Raw genomic sequence first — 18079 nt, forward strand, 5'->3', positions numbered from 1 at the left:
GATTTTCTTTATTCTGTTTCTTAAGTCTTTACTGGTGTTTATTTAATCATGCAGTATTTCAACAATATGTGAAAAGTCAAAGTGTGCATGTATCCAGCTCATAGGGAGTTCAGTGACGCCTTATCTACTCTATGCATTCATCTCTCCCCTTCCTCCATCGCTCCTGCTTTCCATCTGGTTTCCATTCTCTCCACCTGCCCATCAGTCTGCAGCTAGGGACAGGTGAGCCCATTACACACTTCTCACACTGTCTGCTACACACACTCACACGCACACACACACACGAAACCACACTAGCTTTACTTCATGGTAACTTAGCGTGCCACGCACATCAGCCAAATCTGCTGCGCTTGTAATACGGCTGTTACCACAGCCACGTCACGCTCCTGATGAAGTGGTCCAGTGTCGAATAGGAAAGCTGCAAAAAATGCCATTACTGGAGAATAGAGGAAAACCGCACTGAATGTGTATAAGAGAATAAAACAGGTTGAGCTTTGAAATTGGACTTTTGAGCTTTGAAATTCAAGAGCCAATTTGATTAAAGATTGAAATGCTACGTGTAATGCTAAGTGTGAGTAAATTTAATACTAAAAAAAGAAATTAAATCTTAATGGGACAGCATCAGAAAAACAAAGGAGTTTTGGTTTTCTGAACAAATGTATGTATATGAGTTTATCGACCAACCAACTGTCCAGTCTACCAGGGGACTACAGCCCAAGTGATTGAATGACATTACACTAAATATATTTGCAACAGTTTGCTGACCTTCTACTGTTGAGAGCCAAGGAGGAAACAATTATGTACTTGGCTTAAAGGTGATGATCAGAGCAACAGCAGACAACTCATCCCTACAGCACTGCTGCAGGCAAGAGCATTAAAGCCATAAAGGGTCTAAACCATGTTCATTTATATAGATTAGAGGACAACATGTTATGGCCTCGTCATTTGAATCCTGTTGTAATCACTGCAATCTATCGTATTAATCCTGTTTTGGCCAGGATTCACTTGTGCACTTGTGCACAATATGAATTAAAAAACAAAAAACAAAAAACAAAACATGAATTGCATAGGTTTTCTGGTACTATTTTGCCTCCGGGCTTCATCCTATGGTGCTTCAGTCCAATAGACATAGTTTTCATAAATCATGTCGCCTTACATTTTCTACCACAGATGAATCTGTCCTCAGTATCACAGGACATTTTGCTTGTTTTCTATTTTGTTGCTGTTTTTATGTAGAGTCAAGGCAGCCCATCTTGGTTTCTCCAGCGCCATCAGTGGCTGAAAGGCTATTTATTTATTTCCAGAAACACTACCTGTCCGCCTGCCTGCTTGGCTGGAGAAGAGAGACAGCGAAAGGGGGAGAACGAAAAAAAGTTCAATGTGGGTGAATTTTGCTGATGCTGCTGTGCAGCAACATTGCAGAATGTGCAATCATGTGAAACATCACCTTTTATTCAAGTACACACTTTTGCTTCATCTCTCTCACTCTCCCTCTTCTTGTTTGTTCCTCCTGTAGCTGCCTCTCCCTTTGTCTCGGTCTTCCTTTCTCTTTTTGTCTCTTTGCCGTACTCTTTGTGCCTCTCCGCAGACACGCACTCATAGTTTTCTCCCATTTTCTCCTTCTTCCAAACCTTGACACCAGCTGTACATTTCCAACTCAGCAGTTCCTGAACTCTCCAGACGACACAATGGGATTTCATGCCAGCTAAGAACACACAAATACTAACAAACACTTATAAAAAGAAAGAAAAACCAACAACAAAATAAACCAAAACAGAACCAAGCAAAACAGCAAAAACAAATCCCACAGGCCTCTGTGCAGTTCCAGATAGGGAGCTGACAGTATTAGCAGGCCAGGCTAAAATTATTTATGTGGAGAGTGAAAGCATGATTATGCAAGAAAAAAAAGACCTAAAGAGAAGAAGAGGAAGAGCTCAATATACAGAAGCTACTACGGCGAGAGGGGGATTAAAATAGATGAGATATGACTGCGAACAGCGAGAGAAGACTCTTGGAGATAATTACGCACTCAGCATGTGTCTTTTCAACACCCCCATAACAGCAGATCATCCCAGTTCCACAGCCACAGATATCCAAACTCTATATGTATCATTGCTTTTTAATAATGTTTAATCACAGCATTATAGCATCACAGCATAGGTGGGTTTTCACTTCAGTGGGCAGCCAAAGCCAGGAAAAATCTTAAAATTATGGCTGTATATCCTGAATCAGGGGACACACCATCTAAAGAAAAGACAAGAGATCTGAGACCCCAACATTTTGCTTGCAGTTAGGATTACAGATGCATTACATGAGTCAGATATTAGTAAAATGTAAACTTTTGTTGCTGCCAAGTAAGTTGGTCTATTCCCTCAGAAACCAAGACAAGGAAAATTACTAACCAAAGTTGTTAAATGATTTGAAATTCTGGCTGAAGTGCCATGTTTATCTCAAAGCCAACATTTTCACCTTTTTGATCTTAGAGCAGCAAATGCTCACCAAACAACCTGGAGGGTCTTTAATTTGCAATGCAAAGGAAACCTCTTATAGGGTTTTGTGACAAACACTGGATTACTTTTGTAACCAAAGCACATGTACTGAAACTAAATGCTAATTAGGGGATTTCTTCAATTTTAATTACTCTTTTCTACTGTTTTTGTTATCAGGCCTGCTCAGTAAGTGACAGAGACATGGCAATCTGCCTTGTCTACTGGCCATACATAATGCACTTTACAAACAGATGTCTTCACTGCATTGTGAGTTTATTGCAGGGATAAGGGATTACAGTAAAAAAGGGGGGGGATTCGCAGCAGTCACTAGCCAAAAGCTGGGATTGAATTTATTCATTTGTCTGTTTCTGTTAGTCGGTCTCTTCAGCAACAACAAGCTTTTAGGAATGAGGTCGAATTGTATTCTTCACTTTCCTACAACATAATGTTGCACGTCACCTGTACCGATTTCTTCCCATTTTCATTTTACTTGTCACTGTACACTGGAGGAAAAAACATACTACACTGTTGTTCTTATATGGCCTCACATGTCGTGATTAAAACCTATTGACGGAACACCTGCAACATGATCAAGCAGTCACATTTAGCTGATATTTCTAAAATCTAGGACAGCCAAAGGTGAGCAAACTTTGGTGTGTAAAACCTTCGCCTTGCACAAATAAGAACTAAAACTAAAGACAGAGAATTAAAAGGTTACCCTAGCAGAGTTACTACTATAAATCAATGAGCTAAAAGGAGACATATGAGCCACTGAACTGCACAATGTACAAAATCCAATGAGAATCCGGCCAACAGTCTCCCAATTCTCCCCTCTGACTCCGTTTCCCTGCCTGTTCTGTTAAAACCAGAGCTATTATTAGCAAGCAAGGGTATCAGGTTAAGAAGATCAAGGCTAAAAGAGCGTGGAGAGACAGAGAATTTAACTATGGGTATGGAGGGGGGTAAACCCACTGAAAACAGGTTGACCCTCCAGTTTATTTACAGAATACATTTACCATAATTAAATGAGTGAGAGAAATCTCAACAAACTACCACAGTGTGAATCTAATGGAAGCGAGGAAGTCTAGTGATAAATAAGATAAAAGAGACTTGTGGTGTGGTAATGATGCTGACATCTCAAAGAAAACAAAGTAGAAAGATGTTAAGAGGGAGCAGGGAAAGGAAAGATTGGAACCAGGAAAACTCAAGTTTAGGTGTCAGCAATCATGAAAGATTAAAGTAGCAAAGCATCAATAAGTAACTGCTCAAGACAGTAAGTACAAGTATATCATTACGCCCCTCCGGACCCCATTTAATTGTTCAAGTGAATCGCTGTCGACCTTGAAACAGCATCTACTGTAAATAGGGGCTGAACCAGCATCTAGAAGAGTCACAACAGCAACTGAAGAAGCACACAGCCTATCAGCAGTTTAAAAATAACAAATAAATAACTAAATAAAACCTTATGATCAGCTTTTTTTTGGTTTTTGTTTTGTTTTGTTTTCTTTCGTTTTTTACAGGTCTCAGTTTGAGCATAATTTCCACAATTTTTTTTTGCACATTTCTAATCAATCTGAAAAATATTTTTTAAAGGGGCAAAAAATTAGGAAAAAAATAATTGTGGGAAAAATAAATGTGACAGTGAGGAAAAAAAAACGATATGAGGATTGCACAGTTAAGATGTCAGAGGTTAAGAGAGCAAACTGGAGGCAGAGAGTTCAGACTATAAGCCTCATAATCTGCTTCATAACTGTCATCTGACATCACTGCACCAGATGCTTTATCTTGGATCCTGTTCTCTCTGCTTCTTCTAATGTAATGGGTGAGGGTCTCTCTGTCATACTGTAATGTAATGAAAACAGAGAGGACAGAGGGAAAGGCATAGAGACAGAGATGGTTTGGTACAGCCATATTACACTATATAAAGAGGGGGAAGAGAATGAGAAGAGCAAAAAAGGGGATTAGGGTGTGTTTATGTATGTGTGCCTATTTACAATGAGGGATAAAGGGTTTCTACGTAAACCCCAACTTTGTGAAAATCTGGCAACGCTGACATTTTTTTTTTTTGACTGCTAATGAAGTAGAGCAAACTAGCTGCAAAATTTCAAAAGTGATAAAAAAGGTTTCATCTTAAGTAAAGTAAAGTAAAGACAGAAAAACAATGAACCCTAGGGCCAGTGAGAGGAAAAAAAGAGAGGAGAGTGAAACCAGAGAGGGATGCTCAGGAGATTCTCACTCCTCTCATCACTGCGTCCACATCTGCACCACGAGATGTAAAGGCAGTAAAAGCAGGATGGAGGGAGGACGAGAGAGGCAAGAAAGGAAGGAATGAAGAAGGAAAAAATGGAGGGGGGGGTCATTTTGATTGTGTTCTCTCCTCTGGCAGTTTGATAACAACTGTCTGACTTGCCTTGAGATGGGAATGCAAGGGCAGAGGGAGGAAAGGGAGGAGTGATATGAGGCAAAATGAACTGAAAGGCTTCATTTAATAGATGAAAGAGGGAGGGCAGGTGACAGTTTGACAAAGATGGTCATATTTGGTGGGAGGTGAAGACAGGATGAAGGGAGGTCTACTGGGAGGGCTTAAGAAGGGCTAAATGTTGCTCTGTTTTGAGTGTGGGAGATGGAGCAAGGTGGTGGAGACTGGCCGTCTGACAAGAATTGTTTGGTTTGGTAAAGTTTAAAAGGAATTTGTTATAATAAAACCTAATAAAAAGAAAAACACTTTGCTCATTGCGGTGTGGGGAGGGTAAACAGACAAACACAGGTGATTGGATTAGACTTTTAACCATCCATTACATGACTGACTTGTGGTTAACTTTGCTAACAGATCAACATGAACCCTTCTTACACCTGATGCTAAGATAATGCACCACTGGCTACATTGCCTCTAGGTTTTGCTTCTTGTTTTCAACTTTTAAAAACATGACAATTGTTCCAGAAACCATAAATTTCTTAAAAAATGTGTTTCTGAGGTGAGACGAATACCATTTTGCATCATTATAATTTTAGGGGCCCTATTATTATGCTTCATTTGTTGAGCTGCTGTCATGATGCATCACTGTGATTGGCACAGCTGTTTCAGAGAGATTACACCAGTGATGTGACAAGCTAAGAGTTTACTCATTAATCAGCACACTCTCCGATTTCTATTCACCCTCACCCAGCCTTTGCACTTCGCACTGGTACAAGCACGATCTAAAATAGCAAGGTGTGCTTGATGCACTGAAGACTCATCGCTCTGCATTTGTCTTTCTGCAATTAAAACGAGGCCCTAGATCTAAAATGCATAGCTCAAGGACTTCTTTTAAAGGTTAGCACCTGAGAGATGTAAATCACCACCCAACTGAAATTAAATACAGCATACAGTGTACCGCACAGCTCAGCTTGCCAGGCTAAAGAGTGACTACAGAGTTACAGCATCCCTAGGCAATAGCGGAGAAAGAGGAGATACAGAGTTGGAGAGGAGGGAGGTAGAAAAAAATAAGGCAAAATGACTGGCAGATTGATAAGAGGACTGGCATCTCTGCTGGGATGTGAATAAATAGCTGGATGAAGGTGTGGTGGGAAAGGATCAGAAAGTGGAAAGAAGGGAGTGAAAAATGCACTGAGTGAACTGACATCCCTCTCTAGACTAAGTACGACTGAGAGACAGCTCAGCTATACGGAGAAAATGAAATAAAAATGGGAAGAACAAGAAAGGGAGGGAAAATAATAGAAAAAGAGTCACGGGCAAAGGGGGAATACGCATACACTGTCAAAGCTGGCCAAGGATGGGAGAGATTGATCGCAAGGCCAAGTGGATGGATACCAAGAAAGATCAAAAGGGGTGGAGAGAGAAAGAGAGAGAGATGAACGAAGAACAAAGAAGCAAAAATAGACTAAAATGGGCTTAACTGCCGATCAAAAGGAGGGAGAGAGCAAAAGGAGAGATGGAGACAGAGGGGAGGGAGGGCAGAGACAGAGAGCAAAATGGTGTGAAATTGACATGAAAATGAAGGGATGTTTGGGGAAAAGCCAGTACGCTGTGACACCTGAGGTTTGCGAGGGTTTAGGGTAGGTTGGCTCAGCACGATAAGATAACTGCCACCTTATCTGTGGCCGTCAGACTGCTAACACACATACATACACACAAACTGTCATATGGACACAAATGCTGCTCACACACACAGTTTCCTTTGGACAGGGAAAAGCAGACATGGACAAAACACTATTGGAAGATTGGCAGACAGGTGTTTCGGGCTGTGACTGGAATTGACTCAGATGGTTATTTGTGTGTGGCTGTCTGTGTGTTGTTTTGTGTTTAAATGTGTGTACACTGTACATGCAACAGCGGTGCTTAACTTTGTGCAGAGTTGGAGGAGCAAAACTGAGACAGAGAAAGGGTCCAGGAATTATACTATATTTCTTTAAGTTTGGTTCGTATTCTGTGATAGCTGAAACCAAAGTAATGAACTAATGTTCCATGTATGTCATACATAAAGGGAAAATTCATACATACAGTATGTGTATGAAATCCACCACACCCATCCACCACAACATTAAAACCAGTTACTGGCTTTAATGTTCAGCCACAGCACTAAAATCATAAATGGCTAAATGGTGTGTATAGGAGAGGAGAATTTGCACTAAACCAGAGCGGGTTTTTTGTCTTAAACACACAGTTTTTGGTCACATTTGGTTAAGGTTTCTGATTTGTGGTCCAAATTTTCCATGTAGGATGTCATACTTGTTTATGTGTGTCCATGTGTTGTTGTGCAAGTATGTATTCTTGCATTACATGTTTGCAAGCAGAGGTTCTCTGTGTCCATCTCTATCTCTGTAAAATGTCATGACAATGAACATCGATCAAGTTGATGGTTCTGTTTGCTATATATTGCAAAGTCTTGGTCCAGGTTTTAAGTGTTATTAGTCTCACACTGTCTCTCTGCTGCTTACAACTGCTTACAAATTGTAATGACGCCTGCTGATACTCTTCCACTTCTGACATGATATTGATCATTCAATGGTTGGGGTTTTTATGTATTTATTTCAAGATTATGTACTTAATCTTGATCAAGTAATACTGTAAAAATGAGTGGCAATAGCAACATGGATTTTTTTTTCTGTATTGTGAATAGTTGTGAAAGCTATGAATCTTGATGGGCATAAATGTTGTAATCAGCTGAACACAAAAATAGACCTATATGAAATCCCATGATATATCTCCACAAACCATCCACATCAATTTACAAACATACCCGCAAATGCATACTGCCCCAGTGGACAAATACCAAGTATTTATAACAAATAACCAAAGGGGATTGGTGACATTTAGATTCATATTATAAAACAAATCAACATCATGATGCACCATCATTACTTTGGCGGAGGGTCGGGGACAGAGATTGGATTTTTATTCCCTCGTTTCTTTGACGTGAAGTCGGTCATCTACTGCTATAAATGTTAATTAACAGCCTTAGCTGCTGGACATTCATTTCCTGCTATAGCCAAAAGGGAGGACTCATAAAAAATAGGGTGCATGTGCATGTGAGTCTGTCACACGTGTGTGTGATGTGCATGTGAATATAACTGTGTATATGTCCTCATGTGTGTGTAAGAGTGCGTGAGTTTTCTGTTGGTGCGTGTGCAGCATCATGTGTGACAACGTGTGAACGTCTGCATGTTCCAAGGACACGCGGTGATGATAACTGTCCCAAAGGCTCCTCTGTCCTTTTCTAATACGCCTAATAAGCTGTCAGCACATACCATAACTAGCTAGTCACACCATGACAACATAATAAAGCTGTACAGAAACAAAGTCAGGTAAAGGTCACACCAAGGCCGCATATTACAGTAGAACACAAACAAGAGGTCGGGAGAAATACACTGTCATCACAAAGAGCAGTAAAGGATGCAGGAACAGTAAAAATGACACTATGGACTCAAATTACAGCTCTGTGAGGCCAGTGTAAGGTATAGGTCATGCTATGACATCGTAACAGCTGTACATGACCAACATGAGATGAAAGTAACACTATGACCTCATAGTACAGCCGTAAATGACCACAGCAAGGCAAGTCATTGTATGATGTCATAGTACACTGTTAGATGACCAAAGTAAGTCAACAGTATCACAATGACATCGTAAAATCGCTCTAGATTTCATAACTGAGTATTAGGTTGCCAAAGGAAAGGGGAGGTGTCACTATGACATCAACATGCAGGCTCAAAGCCACCTGGCCAGAGGTGACTGGATAAATTATCATTTCACAAGAAGCCAGAGACGGCAAGAGCTGCCACCATGTTATAACACAAAAAACTGGAGTTTCACTTTTAACAGATGTGTTGTTAATGTTACCACCTGCTACTGTCATTTTTTATTTAACAGGACTAGAGAAGTCGCAGCTATTTAAAATCGTAGTCTTGTTTGGTGAAGCTGGCTAATTAATGAAGATGAAAACCAAACAATGAACCCTACCAGTGTTAGCCCTGGCTGTGGAAAACAGAGCTAATGGAGACAAGCCATAACTCTCGTTCCATCTCACTGTCGACGCCTCCCACCCTCCCCTCTCCCTTCTCCCCCATGCCCCATCAATCAATCCATTTATCAATTCTTTCTCATCAACCCACTCCTCTTATCTATCTAAATGTATTGTAGGACACCACCATTTCAGGCCAGTTCTGACCATGAAGATGTTTTACAGGCTTCCCCCTCCTCCTCTTCAACCTCACCTTCCCTAAACAGATAGGAGAAAAACCCCCGTGTTGTAGTCATGGTTCAGTGGTTTCTAATTATGTGTTCGCTGTAGGAGCCTGGTCAGAATATTTCATATAGACCCATGAGAGGGAGATAAGAGACAGGAGGGAACGACGGAGGGAGGGAAAGAAAGAGGCATGAGAGAGTCAAATACAAACTTAGAGACGGAGAGAGGATGAAGACAAGCAAAACGCACCATCCAGTACATAAACGCAGTTCATGTATTGCTTATATTGTCCAGGAATGACATTAGACAACCTTAAGGGAGAGTGGCAGCAGAAAAGAGAAAGAAAAAGCAGGAAAGAGAATGTGGGGGTACTGTATGTATGAAAGTAAGACTATCATAAAGTTAATATTTTTTAGATAAATTTATATTTACATTTATGTCTTAAATTGACGTAAAATTTTCTAAAATCAGATTGAATAATATTTACAATCTGCACTAAACATATTTTTTTCCATTTAGTTATTACTGTCTAAGCAGAAAAATCATGTTGTAAGGCTCCCTGCGTGATTCTGATGTTAACATTAAATTTTAACTTATGGTTAGGATTTGAGTTGAGCTAACTGTAACCGATACACTTGTGCAACCTTGAGGTGATATATCGCTAGCCTTTAAGTGATTAAAACACCAAATTTATGTACTTTATTGACATGTGTTGCTCATCAATGTTTTCCTGCACATGCAAACATCTCCTCAATCTCTGCCATGGCTCACATCCCACATGAAAACAAATACATCCCAGCATTAAGTTGATGCTAGCTGGAACTGATATTGTAAGAGAAAGGCCTCACATTATTGACGCAACTTTTAACAGTTGGAGCAATCACACTGCCCCTTACATTTTACTTTTATTCAGTCTGAACACATCTTTGAAAGCCCCGTCACACCACAAATTAGCACAGCAGTTTTCACAAAATATTTGCCTATAGAAGCTGGTGACACAGTGACTACAGGCAGGGATAAATGATGAACATCTGCCACTGGTTAGCTAACTGCTAACATGCTAGTCAGCCAGGAACATGTTAGCACTACTAAGTGACAGTAACTCCCCAAGCTTCTTTCTATTTTCTCTCCACTGGTGTGAGGGTAATTTCTCTTGGCAATTTTGACAATATATACCAAAACAGTATGAGTGAATCTTGATGAACATTCATATCCATCCCCAACATTTACGCTACTAACACATTTGCATACATTGCCTTGCCCAATCCCTAACCCACAGTTTTTTCATCACATAATAAAAGGTTAAAATGTCTCCAGACGTTGCCTTTTGGTAATTTTACAATAAGTAGGAGTACAGCGAGTACAGGCGAGTACAGATAAATGTGCCACATATACACCCTAAGGAAGACAATCACACATGCACACAGTGGCTCTTTTCAGGGCTCTAAAGTGACTGGTGTCATTGGTGTGTGTTTGCCAGCTGTAATATTTCCTGTGGTCATTAGACCATCTGGTGGCCTGACTCCTCTCATATCTCTATCTGTCTCTCTCTTCTGTCGCTGCCTGTCTGCCTACATGTGCTGCTCAGCCCATATCTATTTCTCTACGAATTTGCTGTAGTTGCGACTCTCTATCTTTACCTCTCTTTTTATCTCTTTCAGCTTCAATTTCTCTCTCAGTGTTTGCCTCTCACATACACATATATATGTCTGCCATAATCCATCCATCCGTTAGCTAGCAGAGAAACCAGTGAACTTGCAAACTCCATATAGTAAGGCCCTGGCCAAACCAGGGTTCCAACCCAGAACCGTCTTGCTGTGAGGAAAAAGTGCTAACCACTGCACCACCATGCCACCAATGATTGCCATGCTGATTTTTTAAAAATCATTTTCACTCATGCTCATCCTTTTACAGCCCCTCACTGCCTCTTGCCTCTGGCCACTCCATCCATGTCTCTGTAATGGCAGCCTATTGATGTCTGCAGCCATATTCGTGCTCAATATGTTAATTGAAGAGATCTTGAATCTCATCTATGGAGGGGTCAACATCCCTTTAAATTAAAGCTTCATCATCGATGTAATTAAGGCATAATTGGCAAATATATCAGGGTTTCAAACACTCAGGATTTCAAAAAGGCTGCTAAGATATCATTGCATATAGTTATTTTTCTGATCTGTCTTTGTGAATTAGGTTGGATAAAAAAAATGTAAATTTAACAAAAATTTGATTTTTTGTTGTTGTAATCTCACAGAACCATTTGCAGATATAATAATGCACATGACAAGTCTCTTATTTACATCAAAGTGAGTTTGCTCTTACTTTGATAGACCGACGTTTACTTTCCAAAAAAACTAGAAACACATTACTGCTATATCATCATTTAAAATATAACACATGGTGGTTACCAAGTAGAGAAAATATTAATATGGTAATAATAGAAGAATAATAATCTTGTCTCTACTGACATTTAGTTGTTTCAAAAACAGTATATATGTGCTTGTTTAAGTGACTTCTGTTGCATATTAATTTGCCTTTGCTTAAAACTGTTCAAGCCATCACAATAAGGGTACACATACTGATGTGATCAATTTAATCATCCGTGGCATTACTTGTAATGGGAGCAGTTTCATTTAATGCACAGTTCCACGATTAAGGGTCTAAATTGACTCATGTGCAAACGCTTATTTAAAAGGTAGAATAAGCTATAGCCACAGCTATATCTTAGTAACTTGAAAGGCAAGTCTATGTACAATGCATACCCACACATATATGAATATACACAATCTCACAGAAGTAGCTTTAGAAGTTGTGCCGTACCTTTATCTGAATCCCTGAGATTCTCTCTATGCTTGTCATGTTTCCATTGATCAATTAAAACCTCTCAATACATTTCTCTCTCATCCTGCAACCCATTTAAAAGCTCATTTTGCAAAACACCATTTGTGCAAGCAACAATACACACAAACACCACTTAATGTTCACTTCAATGGAAAAGTAATCAGAACATGCAGTTTGAGTGCATTTTACTAAGTCTAAACACATCCACATTTTACGCATTTTACAGTCTTAAACCTAAATTCTGCTCCTTTCTGCAGAAAATTACTCTTTTTCTGTCCTCTGCTTGCTGGTTTACCTGTCTCTCACCAAAACTGTGAAGCCAATGAGTTCAATTTCACGCTGCTGTTTGGATCCTTCGCTCCTTATAATTTTTAATGACTAAAATTTCTTTGAAGTGCGCATGTAGCAATATAATAATCTATAACATATCTCAAAATTAAATATCGTTTACTATTTATTGGGGAACAGAATTGTTAAATAAATTATTTTTAGAAGGGACAAAAAATATGAGTATTTTCTTTGAGGTGATCTGTGTTTCTGTCACATCATTTTTGGCTGGACCACAACAGCAGGAAAGTCATTTATATGCGAATATCCATGAGTGGTTGAGTGAATGAGTGACTGATTGACTGCTGAAGTTTCAACATTGGTCAGCCGGCCGAGTGTTGGAGTTTCCACATTGACTGTTGCTCTTTCAAAATGAATCGGTTCAAACATTTTCTATTGTGTCATCAGGGAAGCGTTTACAGGCAGTGTTGCCAACTTAGGACCTTTGTCCCTAGATTTACCAACTTTTCACGCCCCTTTAGTGACTTTTTTTCACAAAAGCACCTAGCAACAAATCTAGCAACTTTCTGGACAAACCTTAGCTACTTTCCATCAAGTTGCCAGTATTGCCCCGCAAGCACGAGGCGGGGCTTTCCCTTCTGCAGGCACATCTCTCTATGCGTCTCATTCAATTGACCGTATCACAACTACATAGATGTGAATTAGCTTTCTATCTGAGTGATCATTTTACAAGTAAATATAGCCGAAATCATAGCACAGTCATTTTTAACTTATGAGTATGGTGATGTTGTTCAGACGATGTCACAGTTATAAACTCAGGATTTTTTGCAGTGCAGAGCAGCAGCTCGGAAATGGCTTGGAAGTGACTGCTGGTTAACATGTAGTCTTAATGGGCTGCGTTTGACTATTTCATACTTGTTCCATTGTCTGACAACTGAAACAGAAAAACTTGTAAATGAGAACAGCTTTACTGGGAATTCAGTTGTATCAAAATACTGTATATGATAGGACAAACAATAGAAGAAGAGCAAACAGATAAAGGTCATTCCAGTCATATAACAGTTTTTGACCTAGTCTTGTTTTTTTTCTCGAGGGGCAGGGCATGATCTGTTTTGATCTCTCTGCTGACTGATGGACCTTACAGTCTAGGTTTAGCTATGATAAATGTTCAACAATGGAATGTAGCTTTTATTTGATAAAAATATTGTTGTCATTGCTTTTAAGTTTGAATTTGCATATCTTCATGTGCTACATTGTCTTTGACTATCCTTCTACTCATAATCAATCCCAAGATTGCTTATGACTACTACTGACGTGCGAAAAACCCAATAAGCTAAGTCAGAAGTACCAAAAATAACTACAATGAAGATTGTTACAAGACAGCGTTTTCACAATTTAGACACTTATGAAGAAGAAAGCAGACTGCTCTGGTTCTCAAATATAGTACTGAAAGAAAACGACTGAACCATTACCACAGAAAGACCATATATGTTTATCTTTGCACCACTTGCACTAAAAGAGGGGGCAATTTGTTTAAACATTGGGCAGGATTGTTCTTCCTTTTTGCTTTTATCGCTTAGATCTTTAGCTGACAAAAGGGGGTGTAATCTCTATCCACACTTCGTTCATCTCTGAGACAATAGTAAGAATCATGTCTCTCTGCTTTTTTAAGGTCCAGATACAACAGTGTCCTGTATTAAATTTTTTTTTCTCCACAAGGAGGGCCAAAAACTAGGAAGTCTTCTAGTCTAATAGAAAGCACTGGATATATATTACTTAAAAGGCAACAAGCAGTAGATGCAGGCCCTTTTTTTGTTATCAAAATGCTTACATATAATCAGCAAATTATTTAAAACCAAATCTGATTTTAGATTAAATTTTATCAAAATCTACCATGTGTAAAAAAAAGTATTTTTCCATTGCAGTGCAATCAATCAAGATTTAACAGAGCAACAACTGCAAAAGGCTATTTATATTCTAGTAAAATAAGTTCCATCACAAGAGACTATAGTTTCCCTTGAAAAGAAAGCTATTACTGCTCAATAGCCATCATCAGTGGGTTAGTCATGCCACATTTCTATGCCTTAACCTATCTATGTTTGATCCAGGGGGAAAGTCAACTGAGCATAAATGCTACTTTTTTAGCAGCATCCTTTGTGTTCACAGGTTTAAAGAGATTCACACAAGGAAACTGCTGAGGTCAATAAGTGTTAAGTGCTTTAATTTCAGGCAGCTTTGTGGTAAGAGAGCAAGATTGTATGTATCTAAGAATTTATGTCAAATTCAAACACAGGACAAGGAGGAATGTTTCACGTTTATCAAAATTCAAATCATTTGTGTTGCAGTTAAATATCTCCTGTGCCATGTCTTGTGCAAATGAAATGGAATGAACGGTTTCATTCCCAATCACCAGCATCAACAAAATGTCAGCCTTTCATTAACTATGAGAAACAACCTTGTTTTTAGTTTTAATTACATATTTTATGTGTTACATCATGAGTTTTGCAAGGATTAATAAGCACAAGCAAAATTTCAAATGAGTGGAGCTGAATGCTACTGACACAGTGACCAGACTTTCAATATTCACTCAATTTTTTCAAATTAAAAACACACATACACACAGCATTTTTACTGTCCCAATTATTCATATGTAGGGCATAACACTTTTGTGCCGTGCAACTCTGCACTTGCAAAACAATGGTGTCCTCCTTCTATTCCTTTTAGAAGAGGGTGGCCTGGACTCTCCATAATAAAACTGTCAGTGCCTCGTGGCAGGGAGTACACTGCTTTTAAAAGGGAATTAGAGGAACTGATTTGATTGGCCGTGACTGATACCAGCCTCTCACACACCCACTGATAATGTATTCCTCTTAAACACACACTGTTTTTCAAATGTGGCACAGGTGTGTTCTGTTTATTAAATAATGAACAGTTGCCTATTTATCACATGTATGTCTTGATTTTGTCAAATGAGATTAGGAGGATGGCTAGGAGTCAAGAAACATGAAAATATATCAGGGTATAGTCCATCGTGTCCTTGAAAATCAATTTAAAACCAACTTTGGATATTGCAGCATGGCATTGGAAGGCAGAAGAAACAGTACAGTGCCACAACTATCCCAATCCATGTTAATTTAGGCAAGCCAAGAGCAAGCTTAGAGTACAGGAATTTGCATTTAAAATGAGAAAGGCTGTCAGCTGTTTCCTTGACCACTAAATCACCATAAATTGGGTTTTCTACCTTGAGAAGCCGTGACGAAAAAAAAAACAGTTTAGAAGTTCACAGTACAAGAACGATTTTGAGTCTGAGCCCCACAACATCTCAGGGTACAATGTAAGCACAATCTGTGTATGCTGCTGCAGGCGGGGACTACAAAGCTGGTGTGTGTTTCTCACTTAATGTGTGTGCTGTATTGTGGGAATCGTATTCCTAATGGGAGTGTCACAGCCCCGTGAGAATCCCTTATGCCAGTCTTTTGAGCATAAAGCCTTCTAAAAGCCTCTTGCACATGAAAAACGATTGGAAGAGCTAAGTCAAGCACAGCCCCGAGCACATAGTGAGAATCATTGTCAGAAAAAATGTGTGTTTTTATTCCAATAATATTCATAATCCTCCCCAACTAAGGTTATCTGTTGTGTTTGTGTGTGTTACATTATATTAAATTACATATATTATACACATTATATTTAAATCTCAATGTCAACCAACGGAAAAAAGAATGTGCTTAACATTTTCTTTTTAAAAAAAAAAAAAATCATCTCACTGAGAGTTCAAAGGTCTTTCCTAATGCAAATTTGACCCATCTCTTCCGGGGTAGCTTGTTTTTTTTATTTTTTATTATTATTATTTTTGTTAGATTTCTCATCATACAATTTATCATAACATAGCAGTGCTGGTCTAAGATTGGCTTGTCTCATAGTGAAGCTAATTTAGTCATGTGTTGTGACCGGGGATGTTGATTCAGTTGATACTGTTGAGCTCATTACACATTTGAGGCAATGGAGATGGACACTGTTGTCAGAGCAGGATTGATGTGGTGATCCTTTGAAGATTTGGAATTCATGCTTAGTCAATTAAATTGCTCCCCATAAGCTTCACACACAGCCCTTTATCAGTGAAATTAAGCCGCAGCAAAAGCCACTCAGGAACTCTGACTAAGCAGAATGTCTGTAATGTGTTCATATACTTTGCTATTAAGACTACAGCACAGTAGATTTGGGATTATTTTAAACTAATTAACACCCCTCCAGCCTGTCAGGACGGGGTGCATGCTGAGGCCATGGTGCTATTTAGGAATCCTCCCGGAGAGGATATATTTGACTGTGAATATGGTAGTGATGCAAGGAGCTGCAGCCATGTACCAGCTTGTATCATCAAAAAACTCACAATCAAAGTTACCCACCCCTGTGTACCAAAACATTGTTGTTGTTTTTGTTGTTGTTGTTTGTTTTCTGTTTTGTTTTTCAATCATCCAATCATGTGGTAGCATGAGACTGTGATTTTCAACGGTCTCTAGAGTTGACTCAGAGTGACACGGAAGAACAAAAAACATCCATTGAGCAGCAGCTCCTCAAACAGAAACACTTTGTTGATGAGAGAGGTCAGAGGAGAATGGCCAAACTGATTGGAGCTGAAAGAAAGGCTACTGTAACTCAGAAAACCCCTCTTTACAACTGTGGTGAGCAGAACAGCATCTCACAATGCAAAACATATTGAAACTTGAGGATGGGCTACAACAGCAGAAGAGACCATGTCGGGTTCCTCTTCTGTCAGACAGAACAGAAATCCGAGACTGTAGTGGGCACAGGCTTACCAAAACAGGACAGATGACAGGAAAAACATAGCCCGGTCTGATGAATCTGGATTTCTGCTTAGGCACAAATCACCGGCATGAATCCATGGACCCAACCTGCCTTGTGTTAACAGTCCAGGCGGCTGGTGGTGGTGTGAATGCCACAGCATATCTGAGTGTTGTTGCTGACCATGTCCATCCATTTATGACCACAATTGACCATCTTCTAATGACTACTTCCAGCATGCTAATGCACCTTGTCGAAGCAAAAGTCATCTAAAACTGGTTTCATAAACATGACAATGAGTTCAATGTACCTCAGTGGCCTCCCCAGTCACCAGATCTGAATCCAAAAGAACAACCTTCGGGATGTGGAAGAACAGGAGACTGGCAGCATGAATGTGCAGCTGACAAATCTGCAGAAATGATGTTATGCAGTCATGTCAACATGGACTAGAATCTCAAAAGAAAGTTCCCAACATCTTGTGGAATCCATGTCACTAAGAATTGAGGCTGCCATAGCCTTAGTTCTCAACACACACACACAAACACACACACACACACACACACACACACACACACACACACACACACACACACACACACACACACACACACACACACACACATACACACAGACACACACACACAAGTCTGCGCAGCTATCTTTGACTTCCATTCATTGTGGACAACCTGAGTCAGACCCTACCCCTAACCTTAACCATAACCAATTCATTCCTGACCCTAACCTAACTTTAATCAACACCTTACCCCAAACTTTAACCAGGACCTCAGAAATGTCATTTTGCCTCCTTGCGAGTAGGCTTTGGTCTCGATGAGGACTAAAGGTTGGTGTACCAGAAAAGGTCCCAAAAAACACCTATACACACCCACACACATTCAGACACACTCACACACACAGCATATGCTGTGTAACTACCATCTTAAAGAGGCTTTCCAGTCTTGACAACTCAATTTTCTGATT

The 18079-nt window shown here is 39.5% G+C and overlaps 1 protein-coding gene across 3 annotated transcripts in view; it reads right to left on the reverse strand.

Moving 5' to 3' along the window:
- cntfr (ciliary neurotrophic factor receptor) overlaps positions 1-18079 on the reverse strand; it is a 227068-nt gene that overhangs the window by 187869 nt on the left and 21120 nt on the right. The gene's annotated exons all lie outside the window — the stretch shown is intronic.

The sequence above is a fragment of the Xiphias gladius genome, chromosome 20, assembly GCF_016859285.1.
Source record: "Xiphias gladius isolate SHS-SW01 ecotype Sanya breed wild chromosome 20, ASM1685928v1, whole genome shotgun sequence".
Lineage (NCBI taxonomy): Eukaryota > Metazoa > Chordata > Actinopteri > Istiophoriformes > Xiphiidae > Xiphias > Xiphias gladius.